The sequence below is a fragment of the Chlorocebus sabaeus genome, chromosome 15 (genome assembly GCF_047675955.1).
Source record: "Chlorocebus sabaeus isolate Y175 chromosome 15, mChlSab1.0.hap1, whole genome shotgun sequence".
NCBI lineage: Eukaryota > Metazoa > Chordata > Mammalia > Primates > Cercopithecidae > Chlorocebus > Chlorocebus sabaeus.
The window spans coordinates 16,288,610-16,310,890 of record NC_132918.1 but is presented as its reverse complement, the minus strand read 5'-3'; the positions used below and the strand labels follow the sequence as shown (position 1 = coordinate 16,310,890).

Genomic DNA, 22,281 nt, shown 5'->3' with positions numbered 1-22,281 from the left:
GAATAGCACTACAATAAACATAGAAATATAAATATCACTTCAATTTGATTTCCTTTTGGATATACCCAGTCGTAAGATTGCCAGATCATATGGCATTTTTATTGTTGTTTTCTTGAGGAACAATTATACTGTTTTTCTATAATGGCTGTACTAATTTACATTCCCACCATCAGTATACAAACCTTCCTGTTTCTCCTTGCCAGTCTCTGTTATTTTTTTGTCTTTTTGATTATAACCATTTTAACTGGGGTGAAATTATATCTCATTGTAGTTTTGATTTGTATTTCTCTGATGATTAGTAATGTTGAACACTTCTTATATACTTGTTTGACATCTGTATGTCTTCTTTTTGGAAATATCTATCTAGATCATTTGTCTGTTTTACATTAGATTTAATTTTTGCTGTTGAGTTGTTTGAGGTTGTTATAGATGCAAGTTATTAATTCCTTGTCAGATGGATAAACTGCAGGTATTGTTTCTGTATTAGTCCATTCTCACACTGCTATAAAGATACTATCTGAGACTAGGTAATTTATAAAGGAAATAGGTTTAACTGACTCACAATTCTACATGGCTGGGGAGGCCTCAGGAAACTTACAATAATGGTAGTAGGTGAAGGAGAAGCAAGGAGCTTCTTCACAAGGCAGCAGGAGAGAGAGAGAGAGACTGAGGAAGTGCCACACTTTAAACCATCAGATCTCATGAAAACTCCCTCACTATCACAAGAACAGCATGTGGGAAACTGCCCCTGTGATCTAATCACCTCCCAGCAGGCCTTCCCCTTAACACATCGGGATTACAATTTGAGATTAGATTTGGGTGGAGACACAGAGCCAAACCGTACCATTCTGCCCTTGGCTCCTCCCAAATCTCATGTCCTTTTCACATTTCAAAATCAATAATGCCTTCCTAACAGTCCCCCAAAGACTTAACTCATTCCAGCTTTAACCCAAAAGTCCAAGTCTGAAGCCTCATCTGTGACAAGGCAAGTCCCTTCTGCCTATGAGTCTGTAAAGTCAAAAGCAAGTTAGTTACCTCGAAGATACAATGGAGGTGTGGGCTTTGGGTAAATGTTCCCATTCCAAACTGGGAGAAATTGACCAAAAAAAAAGGGGACATAGGCCCCATGAAAGTCCAAAATCCAGCAGGGCAACCATTAAATCTGAAACCTCCAAAATCTCCTTTGGCTCCATGTCTCACATCCAGGGCACACTAATGCAAGGGGTGGGCTCCCACAGCTTTAGTCAGCCCTGTTCCTGTGACTCTGCAGAGTACAACCCCTGTGGCTGCTTTCACCAGCTGGTGTTGAGTGCCTGCAGCTTTTCCAGGTAAACAATGCAAGCTGTTAGCAGATCTACCTTTCTGGGACCTAGAGGGTGGTGGCCCTCTTCTCACAGTTTCACTAAGCAGTGCCCCAGTGGAGACTGTGTTCAGACTCCAGCCCCACATTTCCCTTCCGCACTTCCCTAGCAGACGTTCTCCATGAGGACTCCACAGCAGCAGACTTCTGCCTGGACATCTAGGCATTTCTATACATCCTCTGAAATCTAGGCAGAGAGGGTCCTGAAGCTCAACTCTTGTCTTGTGTGCACCCACAAGCTGAACACCATGTGAAAGCCACCAAGCTTGGGGCTCACATCCTCTGAAACAATTGCCTCAGCTGTAACCTTGGTCCCTTTTAGCCACAGCTGGAGCTGGAACAGCTGAGATGCAGGGCACCAAGTTCTGAAGCTGCACAGATCCACTGGGCCCTGGGCCCGGTCCATGAAGCCATTTTTCCCTCCCAGGCCTCTGGGACTGTCATGGAAGTGGCTGCTCCGAAGGTCTCTGACAGGCCCTGGGGGCATTTTCCCCATTGTCTTTGCTAGTAACATTCAGTTCCTCCTTACTTGAGCAAATTTCTAGTCAGCTTGCCTCAAATTCCTTCCCAGGAAATGGGTTTTTCTTTTCTACCACATGGTCAAGCTTCAAAATTTCCAAACTTTATACTCTGCTTCCCTTTTAAACATAAGTTCTAATTTCAAGCCATCTCTTTGTGATCATATATAACTGAAAGCTTTCAGAATAAGTCAGGTTATCTCTTGAACACTTTGCTGCTGAGAAATTTCTTCTGCCAGATACTCTAAATCATCTCTCTCAAGTTTAAAGTTCCACAGATGTCTAGGGCAGGGGCAAAATACCACCAGTCTCTCTGCTAAAGCATAGCATGAGTGAACTTTACTCCAGTTCCCCAAATGTTCCTTATCTCCTTCTGAGACCACCTCAGTCTAGACTTCATTGTTCATATCACTATCAGCATTTTAGTCAAAACTATTCAACAAGTCTCGAGGAAGTTCCAAACTTTCCCATATCCTCCTGTCTTCTTCTGAGACCTCCAAACTGTTCCAACCTCTGCCTGTTACCCAGTTCCAAAATCATTTCCCCATTTCAGGTTATCTTAGTGGCAGTACTCCACTCTTCCAGTACCAATTTTCTGTATTAGTCCATTCTCACACTTCTATAAAGATACTACCTGAGACTGGGTAACTTGTAAAGGAAAGAGGCTTAATTGACTCACAGTTCCGTATGGCTGGGGAGGCCTCAGGAAACTTAAAATTGTGGTGGAAGGTGAAAAGGAAGCAAATACCTTCTTCAGAAGGTGGCAGGAGAGAGAGATAAAGAGCGAGGAAAAACCCTGAGATCTTGTGAGAACTCCTTTACTATCAAGAGAACAGCAAGGGGAAAACTGCCCCCATGATCTAGTCACCTACCAGCAGGTCCCTCCTTCAGCATGTGGGGATTAAAATTCAAGATGAGATTTGGGTGGAGACACAGAGCCAAACCACATCAGTTTATCATTCTGTAGATGACCTCTTCACTCTGTTGGTTTTTTTCTTTGCTGTGCAGAGGCCTTTTTTTTTTTTCTTTTAATCTTTATAGAATCTCATTTGTCACCTGTGTTACCAAAAAATCATTATCCAGATTAATGTTCTAAAATGTTTTCCCAGTGTTTTTTCTAATAGATTCATAGTTTCAGGTCTTATATTTAAGTCTTTAATTCATTTTGAGTGATTTCTGTATATGGTGAGAGACAAGGGTCTATTTCCATTCTTCTACATACAGATACCCACTTTTACCAGGATTATCTATTGAAGAGACTGTCCTTGTATGTTCTTGGTGTCTTGGTTGAAAATGAGTTGGCTGTAAATGCATAGACTTATTTCTGGGTTCTCCGTGCTATTTCATTAGTTTATGTGATTTTATGCCAGTACCATGCTGTTTAATTACTATAGCCTTGTAGTATACTCTGAAGTCAGGTATTATAATGCCTCTAGCTTTGTTCTTTTTGCTCAGGATTACTTTGACTATTTGGGGTCCTTTGTAATTTCTTGCAAATTTTAAGAATTTTTTTTCTAAATCTGTGAAGAATGTCATTGTTATTTTGATAGGAATTGCATTGACATTGTAGATCACTTTGGGTAGTATGGACATTTTAACAATATTATTTCTTCTACTCCAGGAACATGAGATCTCTTTTAATTTTTTGTGTGTCATTTTAAATTTCATTTATCAGTATTTTATAGTTTTTATGGCAGAGATGTCTCACCTCTTGGTGAAATTTATTCCTAGGTATTTTATTGTTTGTAACTATCATAAATGGAATTACCTTCTTGATTTCTTACAGATTGTTCACTGTTGGAACATAGAAATACTACTGTTTTTTGTGTCATGATTTAGTATTATATTTTGCAACTTCATTGAATTAGTTTGTTAGTTCTAACAGGTTTTTGGCAGACTCTAGTTCTAACAGGTTTTGGCGGAACAGGTTTTTCTAAGTATAAGATTATGTCAACTGCAAACAAGGACAATTTGACTTCTTCCTTTTTCATCTGCATGCCTTTTTTTCCTTTCTCTTACCTAATTGCTCTACCAAGACTTCTGCTATGATGTTGCATAAAAGTCATGAAACTAGGTATCTTTTTCGTCTTCCAAATTTTACAATAAAGTTTTTCAAATGTTCCCCATTCAGCATGATGTTAGCTATGGGTTTGTCATATACAGCCTTTAATGTTTTGGAGTATGTTTTTTTCTATATTTGTTGAGAGTTTTTATTATGAACAGATGCTACATTTTATCAAATGCTTTTTCTGCATTCATTGAAACAATAGGCTTTTGTCTTTCAGTCTGTTCATGTGCTATAGCACATTTATTGATTGATTGATTGATTGATTGATTGAACCATGCTTGCATCCCTGGGATAATTCTTGCTTGATCATGATGAATAATCTTTTTGATATACTGTTGGATTCAGTTTGCTAAAATTTTGTTGAGGATTTCTGCATCTATGTTCATCACAGATATTGGCTTGTAATTTGCCTTTTTGTTGTGCCCTTGTCTGGTTTTGGTTTCAGGGTAATGTTGGACTCATAGAATGAGTTTGAAAGAATTCTTTCGTCTTCAAATTTTTTGGAATAGTTTGAAGAAAATCAGTATTGTATTTTCTCTAAAAGTTTGGTAAAACTTAGCAATGAAATTATCTGATTATGGACTTTCTTTGTGGAAATTGTAAAAATTACTTATTCAACCTCATTACTTAATGGGCTGTCCAGTTTTTCTATTTCCTCATGATTCAATCTTGTAAGACTGTATGCTTCTAAGAATTTATTCATGTCTTCTAAATTTTCTAATTTGTTGGTGTATAGTTCTTCACAATAGTCTCTAATAATCTTTTATATTTCTGTGGTATCAGTTGTAATGTTCCATTTTTCTTCTCTGATATTACTTGGGTCTTTGTTTTTTCTTAATTAGTCACAGTAAGATTTATCCATTTTGTTTATCTTCTCAAAAAAACAGCTTTCTATTTTGTTGATTATTTTTCTATTTTCTTTTTCATCTCAATTTCATTTACTTTTGCTCTGATTTTTAGTATTACTTTTTCCTTGTATGAATTTTCAGTTTTATTTGTTCATGCTTTTCTAATTCCTTTAGGTGCTTAGTTAGGTTGGGTTTTGGAAGTCTTTTTTCTTTTTCCATGTAAATATTTATTGCTGTAAACTTTTTTCTTAGTACTACTTTTTCTATACTGCATAGGTTTTGGTATGTACTGTTTCCATTTTAATTTGTTTCAAGGAATTTCAAAATTTTCTTTGCAAAGTATTAATTGATCCATTGGTTGTTCAAGGCCATGTTGTTTAATTTTCACGTATCTGTGCAATTTCCAAGGTCTCCTTTTGTTGTTAAATTCTAGTTTTATTCCATTGTGTTCAGAAAAGATACTTGATATGATTTCTACTCTTTTGAATTTGTTCAGACTTGTTTTATGACCTAAGATATGGTCTATCCTGGAGAAGTTCAATATGCTGAGGAAAATAATATGTATTCTTCAGCAGTTTACTGAAATATTCTATAAATATCAGTTAGGTCTATTTGGTCTAGAAACTCTAATTTTCTTTTCTTTTTGGTTGAGTTTCTGTCTGGAGGACTTGTTCCTTGCTTAAAGAGGGGCATTAATGTCTCCTACTATTACTGTTACAGCCTCTTTCTTTATATTTATTAATATTTGCTTTATATATTTTTGTGCTCCAATGTTGGAGTACATATATATTTACAATTGCTATATCCTCCCGTTATACTGACCCAATTATTATTATTTAATGACCTTCTTTGTCTCTTTTGATAGTTTTGGACTTGAAGTCTATTTTATCTGATATAAGTTTAGCTACTGCTTTTTTTGTGGTTTCCATTTGCATGGAATCTTTTTTTTCTCCTTCACTTTTAGTCTATGTTTATCTTTATAGGTGAAGTGAGTTTCCTGTAGGCAGCATATAATTGGGTCTTATTATTTCAGTTGCATAATTTAGTTTATTACATTCAATATTATTATTGATAGGTGAGGACTTACTACTACCGTTTTGTTTCTGATTTTCTGGTTGTATTGTAAGTTCTCTCTTCCTTTCTTTTCTACTGTCTTTTTTTGGCTACATGATTTTTTTCTGGTAGTATGTTTTAATTTCTTTTCATTTTTAACATATCTGTATTATTTTTGATTTATGATTACCATAAGGCTTACAAAATATTTTATGATTATAACAACTTAAACTGATGACAACTTAACTTTGACTCAAAGAAAAGAAAAAAAATGACTCCATCTCCCCACATTTTGACCTTTTTTGTCTCAATTTATATTTTTATATATCCTATCTCTTAAGAAATTATGTAATTATTTTTGATAGATTTGTCTTTTAGTCTTCATACTAAAGGTATGAGTGGTTGATACGTCACAAGTTTAGAGTATTGTGCATTTGTATTTGTACTTGCCTTTTCCATTGTTTTATACTTTCAGATGTTTTCGTTTTGCACATTAACATTCTTATCTTTCATACTGAAGAACTCCCGTTAGCATTTCTTATAAGCTCAGTCTGGTGGTCATGAGTTTCCTTAGCTTTTGTGTGTTTGGGAATGTCTTTAATTAGAGCTCCTTTATATGTTGTTTCTTTTGTTTTGCTGCTTTTACAATCCTCCTTTTGTCTTTGGCCTTTGAAAATTTGATTATTATATGCTTTAGAGTAGTCTTATTTGGGTTAAATCAGGTTGGTGATCTTTGATCTTTTAGTATCTGGATAATCTTTCTCTAAGTTTGCAATATTTTATGTTATCATTTTTAAAATAAGTTATCTACACCTTGCCATTTCTCAACTCCCTCTTGGCGGTCAATGGCTATTAGATTTGCTCTGTTGAGGCTATCTAGATCATGTAGACATTCTTTTTCCTTTTTCATTCTTTTTTTCTCTCCTCTGACTGTGTATTTTCAAACAGCCTGTCTTCATACTCTCTGATTCTTTTGCTTAATCAGTTTTGCTGGCAATAACCTCTAATGTATTTCTCTATCTAGCCATTGGATTTCTCCACTCCAGGATTTCTGTTTGATTTATCTTTTATTATTTTATTATTTTTGTTAAATTTATCTGAATAAATTTCTGCACTGATTTGCTGTGTTATCTTGGAGTTCACTCAAAACTACTGTTTTGAGTAGTTGATCTGAGAGGTCACAAATCACCATATTCTTAGGGTCAGACATTGGCTCCTTTTTTGTCTTTTCGTGGAGGTCATAGCTACCTGTTTGATTTTGTTTCTTATGGATGTTTGTCTATGTCTTTGCATTCAAGGTTTAGTTATTTATTTCAGTCTTTTCTGTCTGCCTTGGTTTGGTCTTTCTAGATTACGTATGACTAGAAGCCCTGTGCAGGTTGATTTTTGAGTACCCTCAGCCCAAGAACACTGCCTCCTTTTCTGCATTAGATGGCACCCTTGATCAGATTTGCCACAATTCTTACAAATAACTTGAGAGTGCTGCCTGTCCCAGATTGGGCATGGGGGAATCCTAAAGTGTATATCCCCGCTGTGTGGGAAAGCTGGCTAAGGGTTATGCCCAGAGAGCCCCTGAAGTACTTCCCCTAAAGCATGTTGCTGCTGAACAGATTTGGTGATTTGGCATCTCCTTTGACAGTTGAAGAATAGCTGCTGAGTTTTGTGCACTGGCTGGTACTAGCCACACCTCTATTTTATGCCTTTAGTTTCCCTTAGAAGCCTTTACCCTACAGGCATTTGTGATGCTTCCTGTGGATTCAAGCAGAAATGTTTTTCCTGTGAAGAAACCTAACTGGTGACGAAACTGTCAGACTTCCTTGATCTCACTTTTTCCAGGGTAAAATCTGAATCTGGTAGAACCTTTCTGCATAGTGCCTGGGTAGGGGAAGGGTGTTGTGGCCAGAGAGTTTTGTTTCTCTTCCCTCCTGCTTGTGATTTTTCACTTCTCTGTAATACCTGGAGTCATCACAGCCTCAGTTTTTAGTTCTGGGATATCCCTGGTGATAATCTTGGCTCTAGATAATTGATTTTGGTTTCCTATGAGGGAGAGTAAAACTAAATTGCTCTTACTCCACCCTTTTGATAATATCACTCTCTCGACACTTTTAAGGATTATAGAACTGTTGTTTTATAGTGTCTAAGTTTGGAATTGTCTGATATTTCTTCATGATTACTTTTATGAGATGCATGTTTTGGAAAAATGTCACAGAAGTGAAGCTATTATCTTACTGCATCCTATCAGGTGGCTCTTGATTAAGGTGGTATCTACCAGCCTTCTCCCCTGTAAAGGTGTCTAATATCATTTAGATATTTGTCTGCTCTAAAACTCTTGTTAAAACTTTATCCCTAATATAGGAGGTGTGACCTAGTGAAAAGTATTTGGGTTATGAGGGATATGTCCTCATTCTCATGGGATTAAATGAGTTCTCACTCTTAGTTCCTTTGCCATCTACTTGTTAAAACGAGTCTGGCATCTCCTTCTCCTCTCTCTTGCTTCCCACCATGTGATCTTTACATACCAGCTCCTCTTTGCTTTGCATCATGAGCAGAAACTTCCTGGCAGCACCAGAAGCAGATGCTGATACCATGCTTCTTGCACAGCCTGGAGAACTGTGAGCCAAATATATTTTCTTTATAAAGTACCTAGCCTCAGATATTTCTGATAGCAATACAAACAGAGGAAGACAGTATTCTTTTCCCCTTTGTAATATATCATGCCCAGCTAACTTTTAATTAGTTAATTGACTGTATCAGTATGTATTCATTCTATTTTCATTAAATGGGTCACAGTTTTTATTACTCTCATTTTATTCTTTCATGCTAAAATTTTCCCTATTTCACTAGTAGAAACATGTTAGGGTAGAATACGTGAACTTTTACCATAACCCTATAATACTGAAAGCACTTTCTTGCCTTCTGGCCCAGTAAGATGTTCCTGGATCATCTTGTGCTTTTCCTTCTCTAGCTGTTGAACCAGCCATTTCTCCAAGGATCCTTGTGTTCCTTTTTTTTTGTTTTTAATCTACATTTTGGTTTGTTTCTTTCTGAATAAGTGTAGTTTTGGGCAAATATGGAGCAAATAATTTCTTTTTATTCATGTACTTTTCTTATCAAATCTAGCACACATATACAATATACAAAATATTTCTTGTACTTATATAACTTTTTATTTGTATGAAATACGATGAAATCAGTATCTGTGAGCATTTTTCAAATTCAGTAATCAATTTTTGCCATGATTTTTAGATATATATATATATATATAAAATATACTTTAATTTTTATAGCAATTTCACATTTGTAGTAACATTGATTGGAAGATGCAGAGATTTCCCATATATGCCCTGCCCTCATTCTTGCATATCCTGTTCTATTATCAGCATCTTACACCAGAGTCATACATTGTTATGAACAGTGAATCCACACTGACACATAATTATCATCCAAAATCCAAATTTTCATTAGAATTCAGTGTTGGTGTAATACAGTGTGTGGATTCCACAAATGTATAATGATATATGCCCACCATCATAGTATCATGCAGAATAGTTTCACTGCTCTACAAATCTTCTAGGGCTCTATGATCTACCTATTTATATCTTCCTCCCTACCAGCCCCTGGCAACCACCAAACTTTTTACTATTTCCATAGTTTTGGCTTTTTAAAAATGTCATTTATCTGAAATCATATGGTGCGTAACAATTTTATATTGAATTCTTTCACTTAGTAATAAGCATGTAAGTTTCCTCCATGTCTTTTCATGGCTTGATAGCTCATTTCTTTTTAGTGCTAAATAATATTCCTTTGTCAGGATACATGATAGTTTATCCATTAACCTACTGAAGAACATCTTGGGTTCTTTTAAATTTTGGAAATGATAGATAAAACTGCTATAAACACCTGTGTGCAGGTTTCTGTATGGGCATAAGTTTTCAACTTCTTTGTGGAAATACCAGGGGATGTGATGGCTGGATCATTCAGTACAAGTGTAAGTACTTTTGTAAGAAATTTAAAAACTGACTTGCAAAGGTGCTATACCATTTGTATTTTCGCTAGTAGTCAATGAGAGTTCCTTTTGTTCCACCTCCTTGCCAGCATTTAGTGTTGTCAGCATTCTGGATTTTGCCCTTTCTAATAGCTGTGTGGAAGTACCTCATTAGTATTTTAATTTGCATTTCTCTAATGACATACGATGTGGAGCATCTTTTTCTATGCTTATTTACATCTGTATAGCTTCTTTGGTGAGGTGTTTGCTAAGGACTTTGGCCAATGTTTTAATCAGGTTATTCATTTTCTTACTGTTGAGTTTTAAGAGTTCCTTGTATATTTTGGATGAATCCTTTATCAGATACACCTTTAATAAACATTTTCATCTAGTCTTTGGCTTGTCTTCTCATTCTCTTAGTAGTGTCTTTTGCATATTTTTTTTTTATTGTAGTCAAGTACAGCTTATCAATTATTTCTTTTGTGGATTGTGTCTTTGGAGTGGTGTATAAAAGTTAATGCCAAACCCAAAGTCCTCTAGACTTATTTCCTATGTTATCTTTTAGCAGTCTCATTTCCTTTTAGAGGACAGTGATATTTGAAGCCAATATTTGGGTGCTGGGTATCCTCATTACTATTTGGGAACCACTCCTCACAGGCTCTCTCAGTGGACAGAGTTCGGAAATATATATTTATCCAATTTATATCTCTTTATATTTCTATATCTTTCTATTAAAAATAATGAGTTCACACTACTACCTAAAATTCTAATCAAACACCACATAATTATTTGGGTTTTCTCCCTTTTCATATTTGCAACATTTTTATGTTAACGAGAAACACGGCTTTTATGATTCTTAAGATATTTACCTATTTGACCAATTGCCCTGTATTGAACCAGTCTCCCATTGCTGCCACTGTGCCTTCCTCTGACAGATGTCCTCCTCACCCCACCTGGGCTCTGATGCTCCTTATTGGGCTGCCCTCCTGCAGGAACACCCTCATCCTGTTTGGGATTGAACAGTCTATGTCTGAACTTGCCTCTGTTTGGATGATTCCTCATTCTCCAAATCCTCTAGCTCCCCACAGTGTTACCTCCCTGTCTGAAACCTCTCCTCACCATGCTCAGGCTCTGATCCCTTTCTCTGGGCCATCTTGGATGCAAACCCTCCCCCATTAAGATGCCTACTTTCCTCTGTCTTACCCAGTTAGTTTAGTTTAATAATGTTCAGTAAGGAAAAAGAAGGAAAAGAGAAGAGGGCCTGATCTTTCATGTCCCTCAGTAAAATTTACAGTTTCATTGTTAGCTTTCTTAGATTTCTAGCTATTTTATATTTTTGCTTGTATGGTGCATATTTATTTTCTTTTTTTTCTATTTTCTCCCTTTATTGCTGGTACATAGATAAGTTTTGATTTGTACTTTGAGTGTTTAATTTATAACCAACCAATTTCTTGATCATTTTGCTCCCTCCTTATATGTATTTAATCGAGCTCTTCCTAAAACATCAGTTGTTCTATCACTTTATGCATAATGGAAGTTTTCTTGATCTGATACTTCTTTGTGGTTGAGAAGCTCCTGGCTTAGGTTATATAATTTATGGGAAACAAGTTGCTTAAATAAAAATGTCCCTAAAAATTCATTAATTAGTATTAAGATTTATGATTTACTACATAAAATGATGAAATATAGAATAGTGAGGCTCTTTTAAAAGTGTTTAAGAATCAGCCAAAATATTGCTTGCTTTTTAAGCTTAGATTCTTTTCTTCTAGACTGTGGAAGTAGAAAATACATGATTATTCAGAATTCTAGAATCAACTTTAATCCAAAATCCTTAACTAGAAAGTGGGGGTCAGGAGAGGTGGGGAATTAGAAATTTAAAACTATGTATTATAGTTTATATTAGATAATTTTTAGACATATTCAAATTACTCAAACTATTTTCTCCTTAACTTTCCTTTTTTTCATAAAATCTTTAAGAGTATCAAACAGTATAGCAAAGTAGATTCTAACATTCATATTCTTATTGCTAATATAATACATGAGTTCTTTGTAGTAGTGGTTTTCAAATGTTAACATGCATATGAATTACCTGGTAATGGGGGCTAGGAAATTACATTTTGATCAAACACTGCAGGTGATTACAATTCATGGGCCTCACTTAAGAAACACTGATTTAGAATGAAACAATATTTGAATAAATGCTTCAAGTGGTATACTTTTGTTTAAAGTGCAGACAAAGAGTAAACACACTTTTTTCTAGTGATTATATCATTATTCAGGGAATACAGGGCACCGTGTAGCTGGAGTCAATTGCACTCTCTACAATCTACTATCAGAATCAGCTGTTGATGTTCACCAGCTCTCTAGGATCAAGAGCTAAGTTCCTTGAATGTTCCTATCCTTTCTGAGATTTTTAGTAAAATGACACCCTATAAAATAGTCTAAAAGGAGTTGTAAAGTCACTCTATATTGTAGTTATTTATCCAATTTTCAGTGTTTAAGAAGCTTTCTATTAGGCAAGAGTAGGTTCAGAATTATCTGTGAATAGCTACAAAATAATGGTTGTTGTTGGAAACTCCTAAGAATAGCACATGCTTTAGAGGAAATCTTTTGGTCATTTGGTCTAATGTAAAACTTAAAAGGTGGCCTGAAGTTCACCCACCATTTGAAAATATGTAGGTGCTCAGTTGCATGTAACTAATGCTCTGCTTTCTCTTTGCTTTCTGTCACTTCTGAGGAGCAGACCTGTGAAGCTTGAGGCCACTCAAGTTCCAAATTTGTGACAAATCCCCCAGGGCTCACTGGAGTGGCAGTAAGTTCTCGCAGTTTGATTTCTTTTCAATCATTGAAGTGTTAGAAAAGTAGCAACAAAAGCTCCCATGGAAAAACAGCAGTTGTGTTTCCTGACCATCCACCATAGTCATGACTTACCTCTTTTGTTCGGATGATTTTTCTGTTGAACAATTTTAATACTTTTATCCATATAATATGCAGTATAATTTTGATGAGCTAGTATAATCCTTTAACCATGCTTTGAGTGTGGCTACTGTTTCTCACACTTTTTCTCCTTCTACCCCCATAACCTGCCATAGAAAAATTGGTTTTATTTTTGAAAATTTCTTTACCCTTTTCAGCTATTATTTTCACTTTAAATATATAATGTTTTTATGTTATAAAGTTAGATTCTGTTTTGATGGTATATACATACACACACATATGAAAATCTTACATTCATGGAAGCATTATTTTGTGATATAATCAGTTCAATAAAGTCATTTTTAGAAAAAAAAATGTAATAGGCTGGGTGCGGTGGCACACGCCTGTAATCTCAGCACTTTGGAAAGCTGAGGTGGGGGCATATCACAAGGTTGGGAGATCAAGACCATCCTAGCCAACATAGTGAAACCTTATCTTTACTAAAAATACAAAAATTAGCCAGGTGTGGCAGTGTATGCCTGTAGTCCCAGCTACTCAGGAGGCTGAGGCAGGAGAATTGCTTGAACCTGGGAGGCAGAGGCTGCAGTGAGCTGAGATTGTGCCACTGCACTCCAGCCTGGGTGACAGAGCAAGACTCCATCTCAAAAAAAAAGCAAGCAAGAAAGAAAAAAATGTAGTAAAAGTCCATACCATGCGTTTAGTCAACAAGGAAGGCTAACATCAGTTTTAATGAGAGAATATTATAAAGAAGATATAATGACTTTTGGGTCAGAAAGAACCGCTGATACCAAACTGAGGCTCTGTTCTTTGTAACTAAATCCCAAACCAAACTGATTAACCGACAACCGCAAGAACAAAATCAAACACCACATGATGCATGTTATTAGAGAGTGTCTATAACTCCATTTTTAAATGAACTTATCAAACACCGAGTGAACCCAGCACTTGTTGAAGAAGAGACAGAAATGATTATTTAACCTTTGCTAAGAAATTAAGAAATCAGTTTTAAATGACCAGCGTTAAAAGCAAAACAATTTTTCATTGTCACCATCCAAATATACTAAGAAGGAAACATCTAGAATATATTTCCCAATATTAAAATTATTTCAGAAGACTGCTGTACCTCACACAATTTTGTTTATTCTGGTTAGTGACTCCCATTCTTTGGCAAATAATACATGGCACACACATGAGTTCTGGAACATGTTTTAATAACTCTGAATTTCCTACCACTCATGACCCATCTCTTATGATTTGAGGACCTTACATTAGGGAAGCCAAACAGGGAAGACTATATTTGTGACCAAGAGCATTAATTTTAGGCGTGGTTTAACTATGTGTCCAATTAATTCCATAAAATATCTACAGGTTATTATCTGTAACTCAACCCACCCAGATCCATGTTCTGCTCTTCTCTGTCTTGTTCTATGCCTTGAGAAGCTAACCTTGACTTCTATAAGCTACATCCACCTAGGCCCCCTTGATAGTTGGCTTCTTTTAAAAATCCAACAAATGCAAGACAATGGTAGGAGAACAGAGTGTAAGAGAGAGAGTTTGGGTTATACCCCCATCCCTGCCATTCTTTCCTGCTCTAAGCCATGATTTCTAGCAGTGACTACATCTTTTTATCACTGTGACCCTGGTTGGGTGCCTCTTTTCTATGCCTCCAGCTCTAATTGTACTTCAGTAACACTATTTTTCTCTTGTCCTTAGACCAGTCGTAACTTCTTTCTGTTGCCATTCCCTGGGTGCTGCAATGTTCCTTTTTATTTTTCTTCACCCTGTCCAGATCTAAAGTTATCCTTATTAAAACTTCTCGAAGTAGATTCTGATTCCTGCATGACTGACTCAGACATTAGCAATAAGAAGCACTACATAAAATACTTGACTGTCAAGATTCCATTTTTGGATATAGAAATAAGATGAGAAACCTGAGGAAAATTCCCAAGTCATGCTCTGTTTAGAAAGTACCTATACTTGGAATAATTTGACTGTTGCTTCCTCCTGCTCTTTATCCCCTGGTTTCTTAATTATCACAGGTAGATTTTCAGCTGTTGGTATTATCCATCACCCCCAACACTACATGTGTCTATTGTGACCATAACTACTGCTTTCTGAGAGGACTCGGTCGTCTACTGTAAAGACCTAATTACGCACTGTGATCAGAAGCCCTTTAAGACTGAATGAAGAAAGATGAGGCTTTTTCAGCTACAATATTAAAAGACAGTTGCAGCTGCAATAAAACATGCATTGGAATTTATCCAGCACTCCTGTGTGCAGCCCCTTGCTCCTCTTGCTCTTGAACATTGATGGATATGACAGTGTGTCTAATCCCAGTTGTATTCTGTGGTGCTTGTCTTGGAGCTGGTTGTCTGACTTGCCTCTTCATTCAGCTTAATGGACTTGATTTCCTCTCATTTGGGTACCAACTTTTGATTTTCTTTAAATCTTGCCTCCAGACTACAAACATGCCAAGTATTGTGCATCGTGTGATGTTTCTTTCATTGCTGTTCCTGCCATCACTCTTGGCTTTGCCTCTGCTGCTGCCATTACTTTCACCACCCCCATCCACAAACACACACATACATACACAAACACACACACACACACTCGTGCATACACACACACGTGCTGTGCTGTGTTACAGACAAAAGTCTGCTATCTTTGCCTTCCTGATCCTGCCTTCCCTGCTATCAGTCACCCTTTAACTACTGCCACCATCCCCTCTGCCATCAAACTAGCAATTTACTGGTCTGTTTCTTTCATTTCAGCCCTTAGACTGAGTTTTCAAGTATCCAAGTCCCCAAAGATTATACAATTTGTTATTTTGGATTTTTTTTTAACATTGCAGATTTATTATCAAGGGAAGTTAGTCCTGAAGGATTCATTCATTTGGGGTTTATAGCAGATAGGCATGAATATATTTTTCTCTTAAGAAAATAGAAATAAGCCTTTGATGGTTTGGTTATTTTGAGATAAATTTCACTTTAATGGTGTTTTGTTTTTTTCCCCCCTTTGGACTGTATTTCCAAATCAAAACCCTTTTCATTTTATGATGGAGAAAATCTTATATCCTAGATGCATAAATATTTTGTGTTATAAAGTTTCTATACCAGAAACCCAATTTCCTGGTTAAGATAGGAATAGAGTTTAAATAAGGTGAAAAAAATGAGCCTTATGCATATTGTCTTTCCTATTAAGACTATATAAGGAAAAAAATGACAGAAATGAAAGAAATAACTAAGTTAAAAGACATGCCAACTTGATCCAGAATTTCTTCCCTGCATTCTGGGCTCACAGATTCAATATGCAGTCTTTTCTAAACAGTATGCAATATAGTGCTCCTATTTTAAAAAATAATATGATTCTAATACTGATAACTGTTATAATTATGAATCACTGAGAAAAAAGTTTTATTTAATTTTTCACTTTTGTTTTCAAAGTTTAGAGCTGAAATTATTAAGAAAATACAGAAAAACTGGAAGATTTAGGGAGCACTAATAGTCACTCACATGTTTTAAAATGGGACTTCTAAAGAAAGATTAAAGGAATTAGAAGTATTCAGTAGACAGAAAAGATAAAGATACAATTGCCTTCAGGGAGTTAATGGGTACTGGATGTTCCTTTTTTTTCCCCTTGAATGTAAGAAGAGGGAACAGTGTTATCTGTTAGCAAGAAAAGTAAAAACGATAGTTACTGTGTGGACATTTTTAGGATTATTTCTTCTGAAGTTCCTTAAAGATAGACTTCTCTGGGAAATATTTCAGTATTTTCCAAATTCAATTCAGTGGAGACGCAATTTATTAGAGATACTCACTTTCTAAGATTTCCTTGGTCAAAACAGCTTGACAAATATCTTATATTAAATTCCTCTCTTGGATATTAGCAATCTGGATTAGCATATTTAGGAAAAATTTATGGAAAGAAAAGAGCTTGTTGGAGTCTATTTAATGCTTAGGCAACCAAGTTTATTTGCACAAGGGAAGAATTTTTTCCCCCATAGCACATACCACATTCTTTAGTTTTTCTCTCAACACCTGTTAAGAGACACTGGTTTAAAGCCTGGAGAATGATTTTCTAAACCTGTTGAGGCTCATTGTTGAGTTTTAGTATTATATTAACAAATGGTTATAAACTTGTGAAATTTAATCCAAGGGATGAATGGGAGCCAAATAAGAAATATGCAGGAAACTATACAGAGGAATTATTTTGAGGTTGAGTAAATACTTTATGCTTCTATTCCCATAAAATGTGTCTCAAGGTGTAGAACACAAGGAAAAATGTGCTCATCTCACATCTTTGAAAAAGTTGAAGTTTATTTCTTTTTGTTAAAAGGATTGCTTATTCACCTGCAAAAAAAAAAAAAAAAAAAAAAAAAAAAAAAAAAAAAAAAAGGTACAGGAACACCTTGGATATATTGTAGGTTTTGTTCCACATCACTGAAATAAAGCAAATATTGCAGCAAAATGAGTCAGACAAATTTTTTGTTTCTCTGGTGCATATAAAAGTTGTGTTTACACTATACTGTAGTCAATTAAGTATGCAATACCACTGGATCTAAAAAAATACGTATCTTAATTTAAAAATACTTAAAGCTAAAATCCTAGTGGTTATTTGAGCCTTCAGTGAGTCTTAATCTTTTTATTGCTGGAGGGTCTTGCCTTGATGTTTATGACTACGGATTGATCAGAATGGTGGTTGCTAAAAATTGGGGTGACTCTGGCAACTTTTTCAAATAAGGCAGCAATGAAGTTTGCTGCATCAGTTTATTCTTCCTTTTAGGAAAGATTTCTATGTAGCATGCAAGTTAGTTTGATAGGATTTTTCCCACAGGAGAATTTCTTTCAAAATTAGAGTCAATTCTCTCTCTTAGTTGCTTTATCAGGTAAGTTTAGGTGATGTACTAAATCCTTTCTTGTCATTTCAACAATGTAGATTTTATGTCTTTGACATCCGTAAGAAGCAACTCCTCATCCATTCAAGTTTGTTCATGACATTGTAGCAATTCAATCATATCTTTAGGCTCTACTTTTAATTCTAGTTTTTTTGCTTTTTTTTTTTTTTTTAACCAAATCTGCAGTTACTTCCTCCACTGAGGACTTAAACCACTCAAAGTCATCCATGAGGGTTGGAATTAACTTATTTTTGCTAATGTTGATATTTTGATCTCCTCTCATGAATCACAGATGTTCTCAGTGGCACCTAGGATGGTAAATCCTTTTGAGAAGGTTTTCCATTTACTTTGCCCAGATCCATTAGATAAATCACTATCTATGGTAGCAGTAGCTTTACAGTGTATTTCTTAAATAATAAGACTTGAAAGTTGAAATTCCCTCTTAATCTATGGGCTACAGAATGAATGTTGTGTGAGCAGGCATGAAAACAACATTAATTTTGCACATCTGCGTTAGAGCTCTTGAGTGACTGGGTGCATTTTCAATGAGCAGTAATATTTTGAAAGGATAGGTCTGAACTGTAGGCTTAAAATATTCAGTAATCCATGCTATAAACAGAAGTGCTGTCATCCAGGCTTTATTATTCTATTTATAGTGCACAGGCAGAGTAGATTTAGCATAATTCATAAGGATCTTAGGACTTTCACAATGATAAATGACCACTGGTTTCAACATAAAGTCTCTAGTTGCATTAGCCCTTAACAAAAGAGCAGTCTTTCTTTTGAAGCCTGCAAGCCAGGCATTGACTTCTCTCTAGCTCTGAAAGTCTTAGATGGTATCTTCTTCTAATAGAAGGCTGTTTCACCAACATTGAAAATCTGTTGCTTTCTGTAGCCACCTCCTCAATGATCTTCTGGATAAATTGGTGCAGCTTCTACACCAACCAGCACTTTCTGTTTCACCTTGCACTTTTACGTATGGAGATGTCTTCTTTCCTTCATCCTCATGAACCAATCTCTGCTGGCTTCCAACTTTCCTTGTGTAGTCTCATAACCTCTCTAAGCCTTCACAGAATTGAAGAGAGTTAGGGCCTTGCTCTGGGTTATGCTTTGGCTTAATGAAATGTTGTAAGTGGTTTGATCTTTTATCCAGACTACTAAAACTTTCTCCATATCAGCGATAATGCATTGTTTTGCTTTCTTATCATTTTTGTGTTCAATGGAGTCACACTTTTAATTTTCTTCAAGATCTTCTCCTTTGCATTCACAACTTAGCTAACCATTTGAAACAAGAGCCTTAGCTTTTGGCTTCTTTTGGTTTTAGGCGTCCCTTCCTCACGAAACTTAAGTATTTCTAGTTTTGATCAAAGGTGAGAGATATGTGACTCTTCTTTTGCTTGAACAGTAAAAGGCCATTGTAGGGTTATTAATTGGCCGAGTTTCAGTATTGTTGTGTCTCTGATAATAGGGAGGCAGGAGGAGAGACAGAGAGATGGGGAAATGGATGGTTAGTGGAGCAGTCAGAACACACATATTTGTTGGTTAAGTTTGCCATCTTTGTGGATGGAGTTTCCAACACCCGGGCACAATCACAATGGAAACATCAAAGATCACTGATCACAGATCAATGTAATAGATGTAGTCATAATGAAAAAGTTGAAATACATGAGAAGTGCCACACAAAACGAGCACATGCTGTTGGGAAAATGACACCAATCGATTTGGCGAATGCAGAGTTGCCACAAACTTCCAATGTGTGAAAAATACATTCTCTGCAAAGTCCAATAAAAAGAAGTGTGATAAAACAAGGTATGCCTATATTTGAAGTATAAATTCCTGGTTGCCTTCTGTATTAATCTAATTTTAATATTTTGAAATGAACCTGAAAAATTTGTATTGTAGGTGCATATTAGCCCTTTTAACTTCAAAACCATGACATTTGCACTCAAATTATGTAAAAATATGTATAAACAGCAATTAACTTAAATTTGGAGTAATGAATGTGTCTTTGCAAGTTGGAAAAATGCCAATAACATTTGGGATCTTAAATCTGTTACCCAGTTTTCAATGTGCAATGATTTGTATTGAGTGCATTACCTGTTTATTTTTTATTTTAAAATCATTAAATATGAAAATCTTTTTTCTTTTTCTTTTTCTTTTTTCTTTTTTTTTTTGAGATGGAGTTTCACTGTCTCCCAGGCTAGAGTACAGTGGTGCGATCTCAGCTCACTGCAAGCTCCACCTCCTGGGTTCACACCATTCTCCTGCCTCAGCCTCCCAAGTAGCTGGGACTACAGGCACCCGCCACCACGCCTGGCTAATTTTTTGTATTTTTAGTAGAGACAGGGTTTCACCGTGTTAGCCAGGATGGTCTCGATCTCCTGACCTCGTGATTCGCCCGCCTCGGCCTCCCAAACTGCTAAGATTACAGGTGTGAGCCACTGCGCCCAGCCTAAATATGAAAATCTTAATGCTATGAAAAAGTAAGTGGGATTTTTTGGGTATAAAGAGTATTGAGTTATTTCCATTGTATTTAAAATGTATCAAATGTTTATTTTTCATGTAAAATTACTAATCATATTTTCTATCAAACAAGTTTTTCATTATACAGTTAAATTGGTTTCATCTCTCCTTTTAATAAAGCAGATCACGTTCCTGAATCCAGCCAAAAATAATGTGTAACATTCAATGTGTGTAATATTCTCCAAGGAAAAAGAGATTCCTATGGGCTAATTTTTGTAACTTCACTTTGTTAGCATTTAAATGACTGGATGCGGGTGTTTGTATTGAAAGGTTTAAATTTTACACTAGTTTTCTTGTATACTTTCAGTAATTATTGAGTCTTAATATTAGACTAGAAACAACTCTAAAATTATTTTCAAGATTATATTAAAATATTAAAAAATTAACTTTTGAAAGGTGTTTGATTAATTCTATTAATCAGAGGTTTGCAGGATTTGATAATAAACACCATGGCAAACAATATAGCCTAGAGTTTCTGAATTTAAAGATGTTAATAACTTGCCTGCTGTTAGTTGTAGTAATAAATCTTTCAAAATTTATACTTTTGCCTGATTAATTATAGTATGACTTGGTCTAACAAGTAAGATACACACATACACATATTACATGTATCTTTTAAGTAAGCCAGCAACCTATAGTGCTAACTAAATATAATATGATGCTATACAACCAGTTTAGAGGAAATGACAGAGTGGTTTGAAGCCAGTTGGGGTCTATAATAGAACACTTATGGCACCAATCTTTCCAGGGGAGGCAAATGGCTGTATATTTTAAAGTGGAAACACAAGATTTAAAATTAAATGCCAGTCAGGTATTGTGCCTAGTGGTTATAATCGCATCTACTAGGAAGACCGAGGTGGGAGGATCACTTGAACCCAGGAATTGGAGGCTGCAGTGAGCTATGATCATGTCACTGCACTCTAGCCTGGGTGATGGAACAAGACCCTGTTTCTAAAAAAATAGAAGTTTTTTAAAAAAATTGAATGCCCAATTTTTATATTTTTACTTTTATATATATATGTGTGTGTGTGTGTGTATGTGTGTGTGTGTGTGTATATATACATACTATGACTATATATAGTCACAAAAGGATAAATTGAAGCTCTTTGTGATTAAATTATTAATTTTTGAAACTGTACTACCAGTACCATTTTATATAACTTTATCAATTATGATTTCTGTTGCTTTGAGATTTTACTGAAAATTATTTTCTATTTTTGAAAGCATTTAATGAGAATGGAAAAAGAAGTAAATAAACATACATGTTGTATGTGCAGTATCAATAAGGATGCGCATAGCACATTTTAAAACTTTGCTTTCAGACTTGGACTTTTCGTATTTAATTTTCAATTTTCAACAATGTTTATTTTTTCTGGCAATTTATGAATTTTTGTTGCTTTAGTAAGAAAAACGTGTAAACATTACTCTTAAGCTAGAATTATTTTCTAGAGAAAAATTTCATTGTATTTTCTTAGTAGAAAGACTATAGTGCTAGTTAAACCCATAACCATTAATATTGAAAATTGTAATGCTGTAAAGAACTTGAAGGGATCGTATTTTTCAAGGTAATACACTTTTGAAATAGATAATTTACACCCACTCATGCTTATTCATTGACAGCATATCATTGTATAAATGGCTCACTTAACTGATCAGTGAACATACATTCTTGGATAATAAGCAACATAAGATTGTATCAATACTTCGGTATTAATTTGCTCATAATTTTTGCTCCACTCTATTTTTTTGTTATATCTGTGTATAATTTTAACTTGACAAGATCTGTAAAAAATATAGTTTGAAAAATATCACATATACTGGGCATCTTTCTAAAAAGGCAGTATCACTGGAATACAATACTAAGATTATAGGAATTTAGACTTATAGTCTTGTTTATAAAATCCTGACAAACATCTTTTTAAAAAATGTAACGGCTGCTCTTCTAAGGTTGTTATAAGATCAATTTCATATTTGATATTATGTTGTATGCCTAGATAAAACGGTAGATGTCTGTGGCTCCATATCTGTGTAACAGAAGGAGAGCAGGTAGTGCTGCTCATCAAAATGAATAGGCTCTAATATCTATAAAATGGAA

The 22,281-nt window shown here is 35.3% G+C and overlaps 1 protein-coding gene across 10 annotated transcripts in view; it reads left to right on the top strand.

The window, feature by feature from the left end:
• The window catches only part of NLGN1 (neuroligin 1), an 896,630-nt gene that overhangs the window by 24,872 nt on the left and 849,477 nt on the right, over nucleotides 1-22,281 (top strand). For 6 of the 10 annotated variants that reach the window (XM_037988672.2, XM_037988663.2, XM_037988660.2 and 3 more), the window contains exon 2: nucleotides 12,576-12,644. The exons of the other annotated variants lie outside the window; for them this stretch is intronic. The gene's annotated coding sequence lies outside the window, so the exon portion shown is untranslated. The remainder of the gene's footprint in view (nucleotides 1-12,575; nucleotides 12,645-22,281) is intronic. 10 annotated transcript variants of the gene reach the window in all.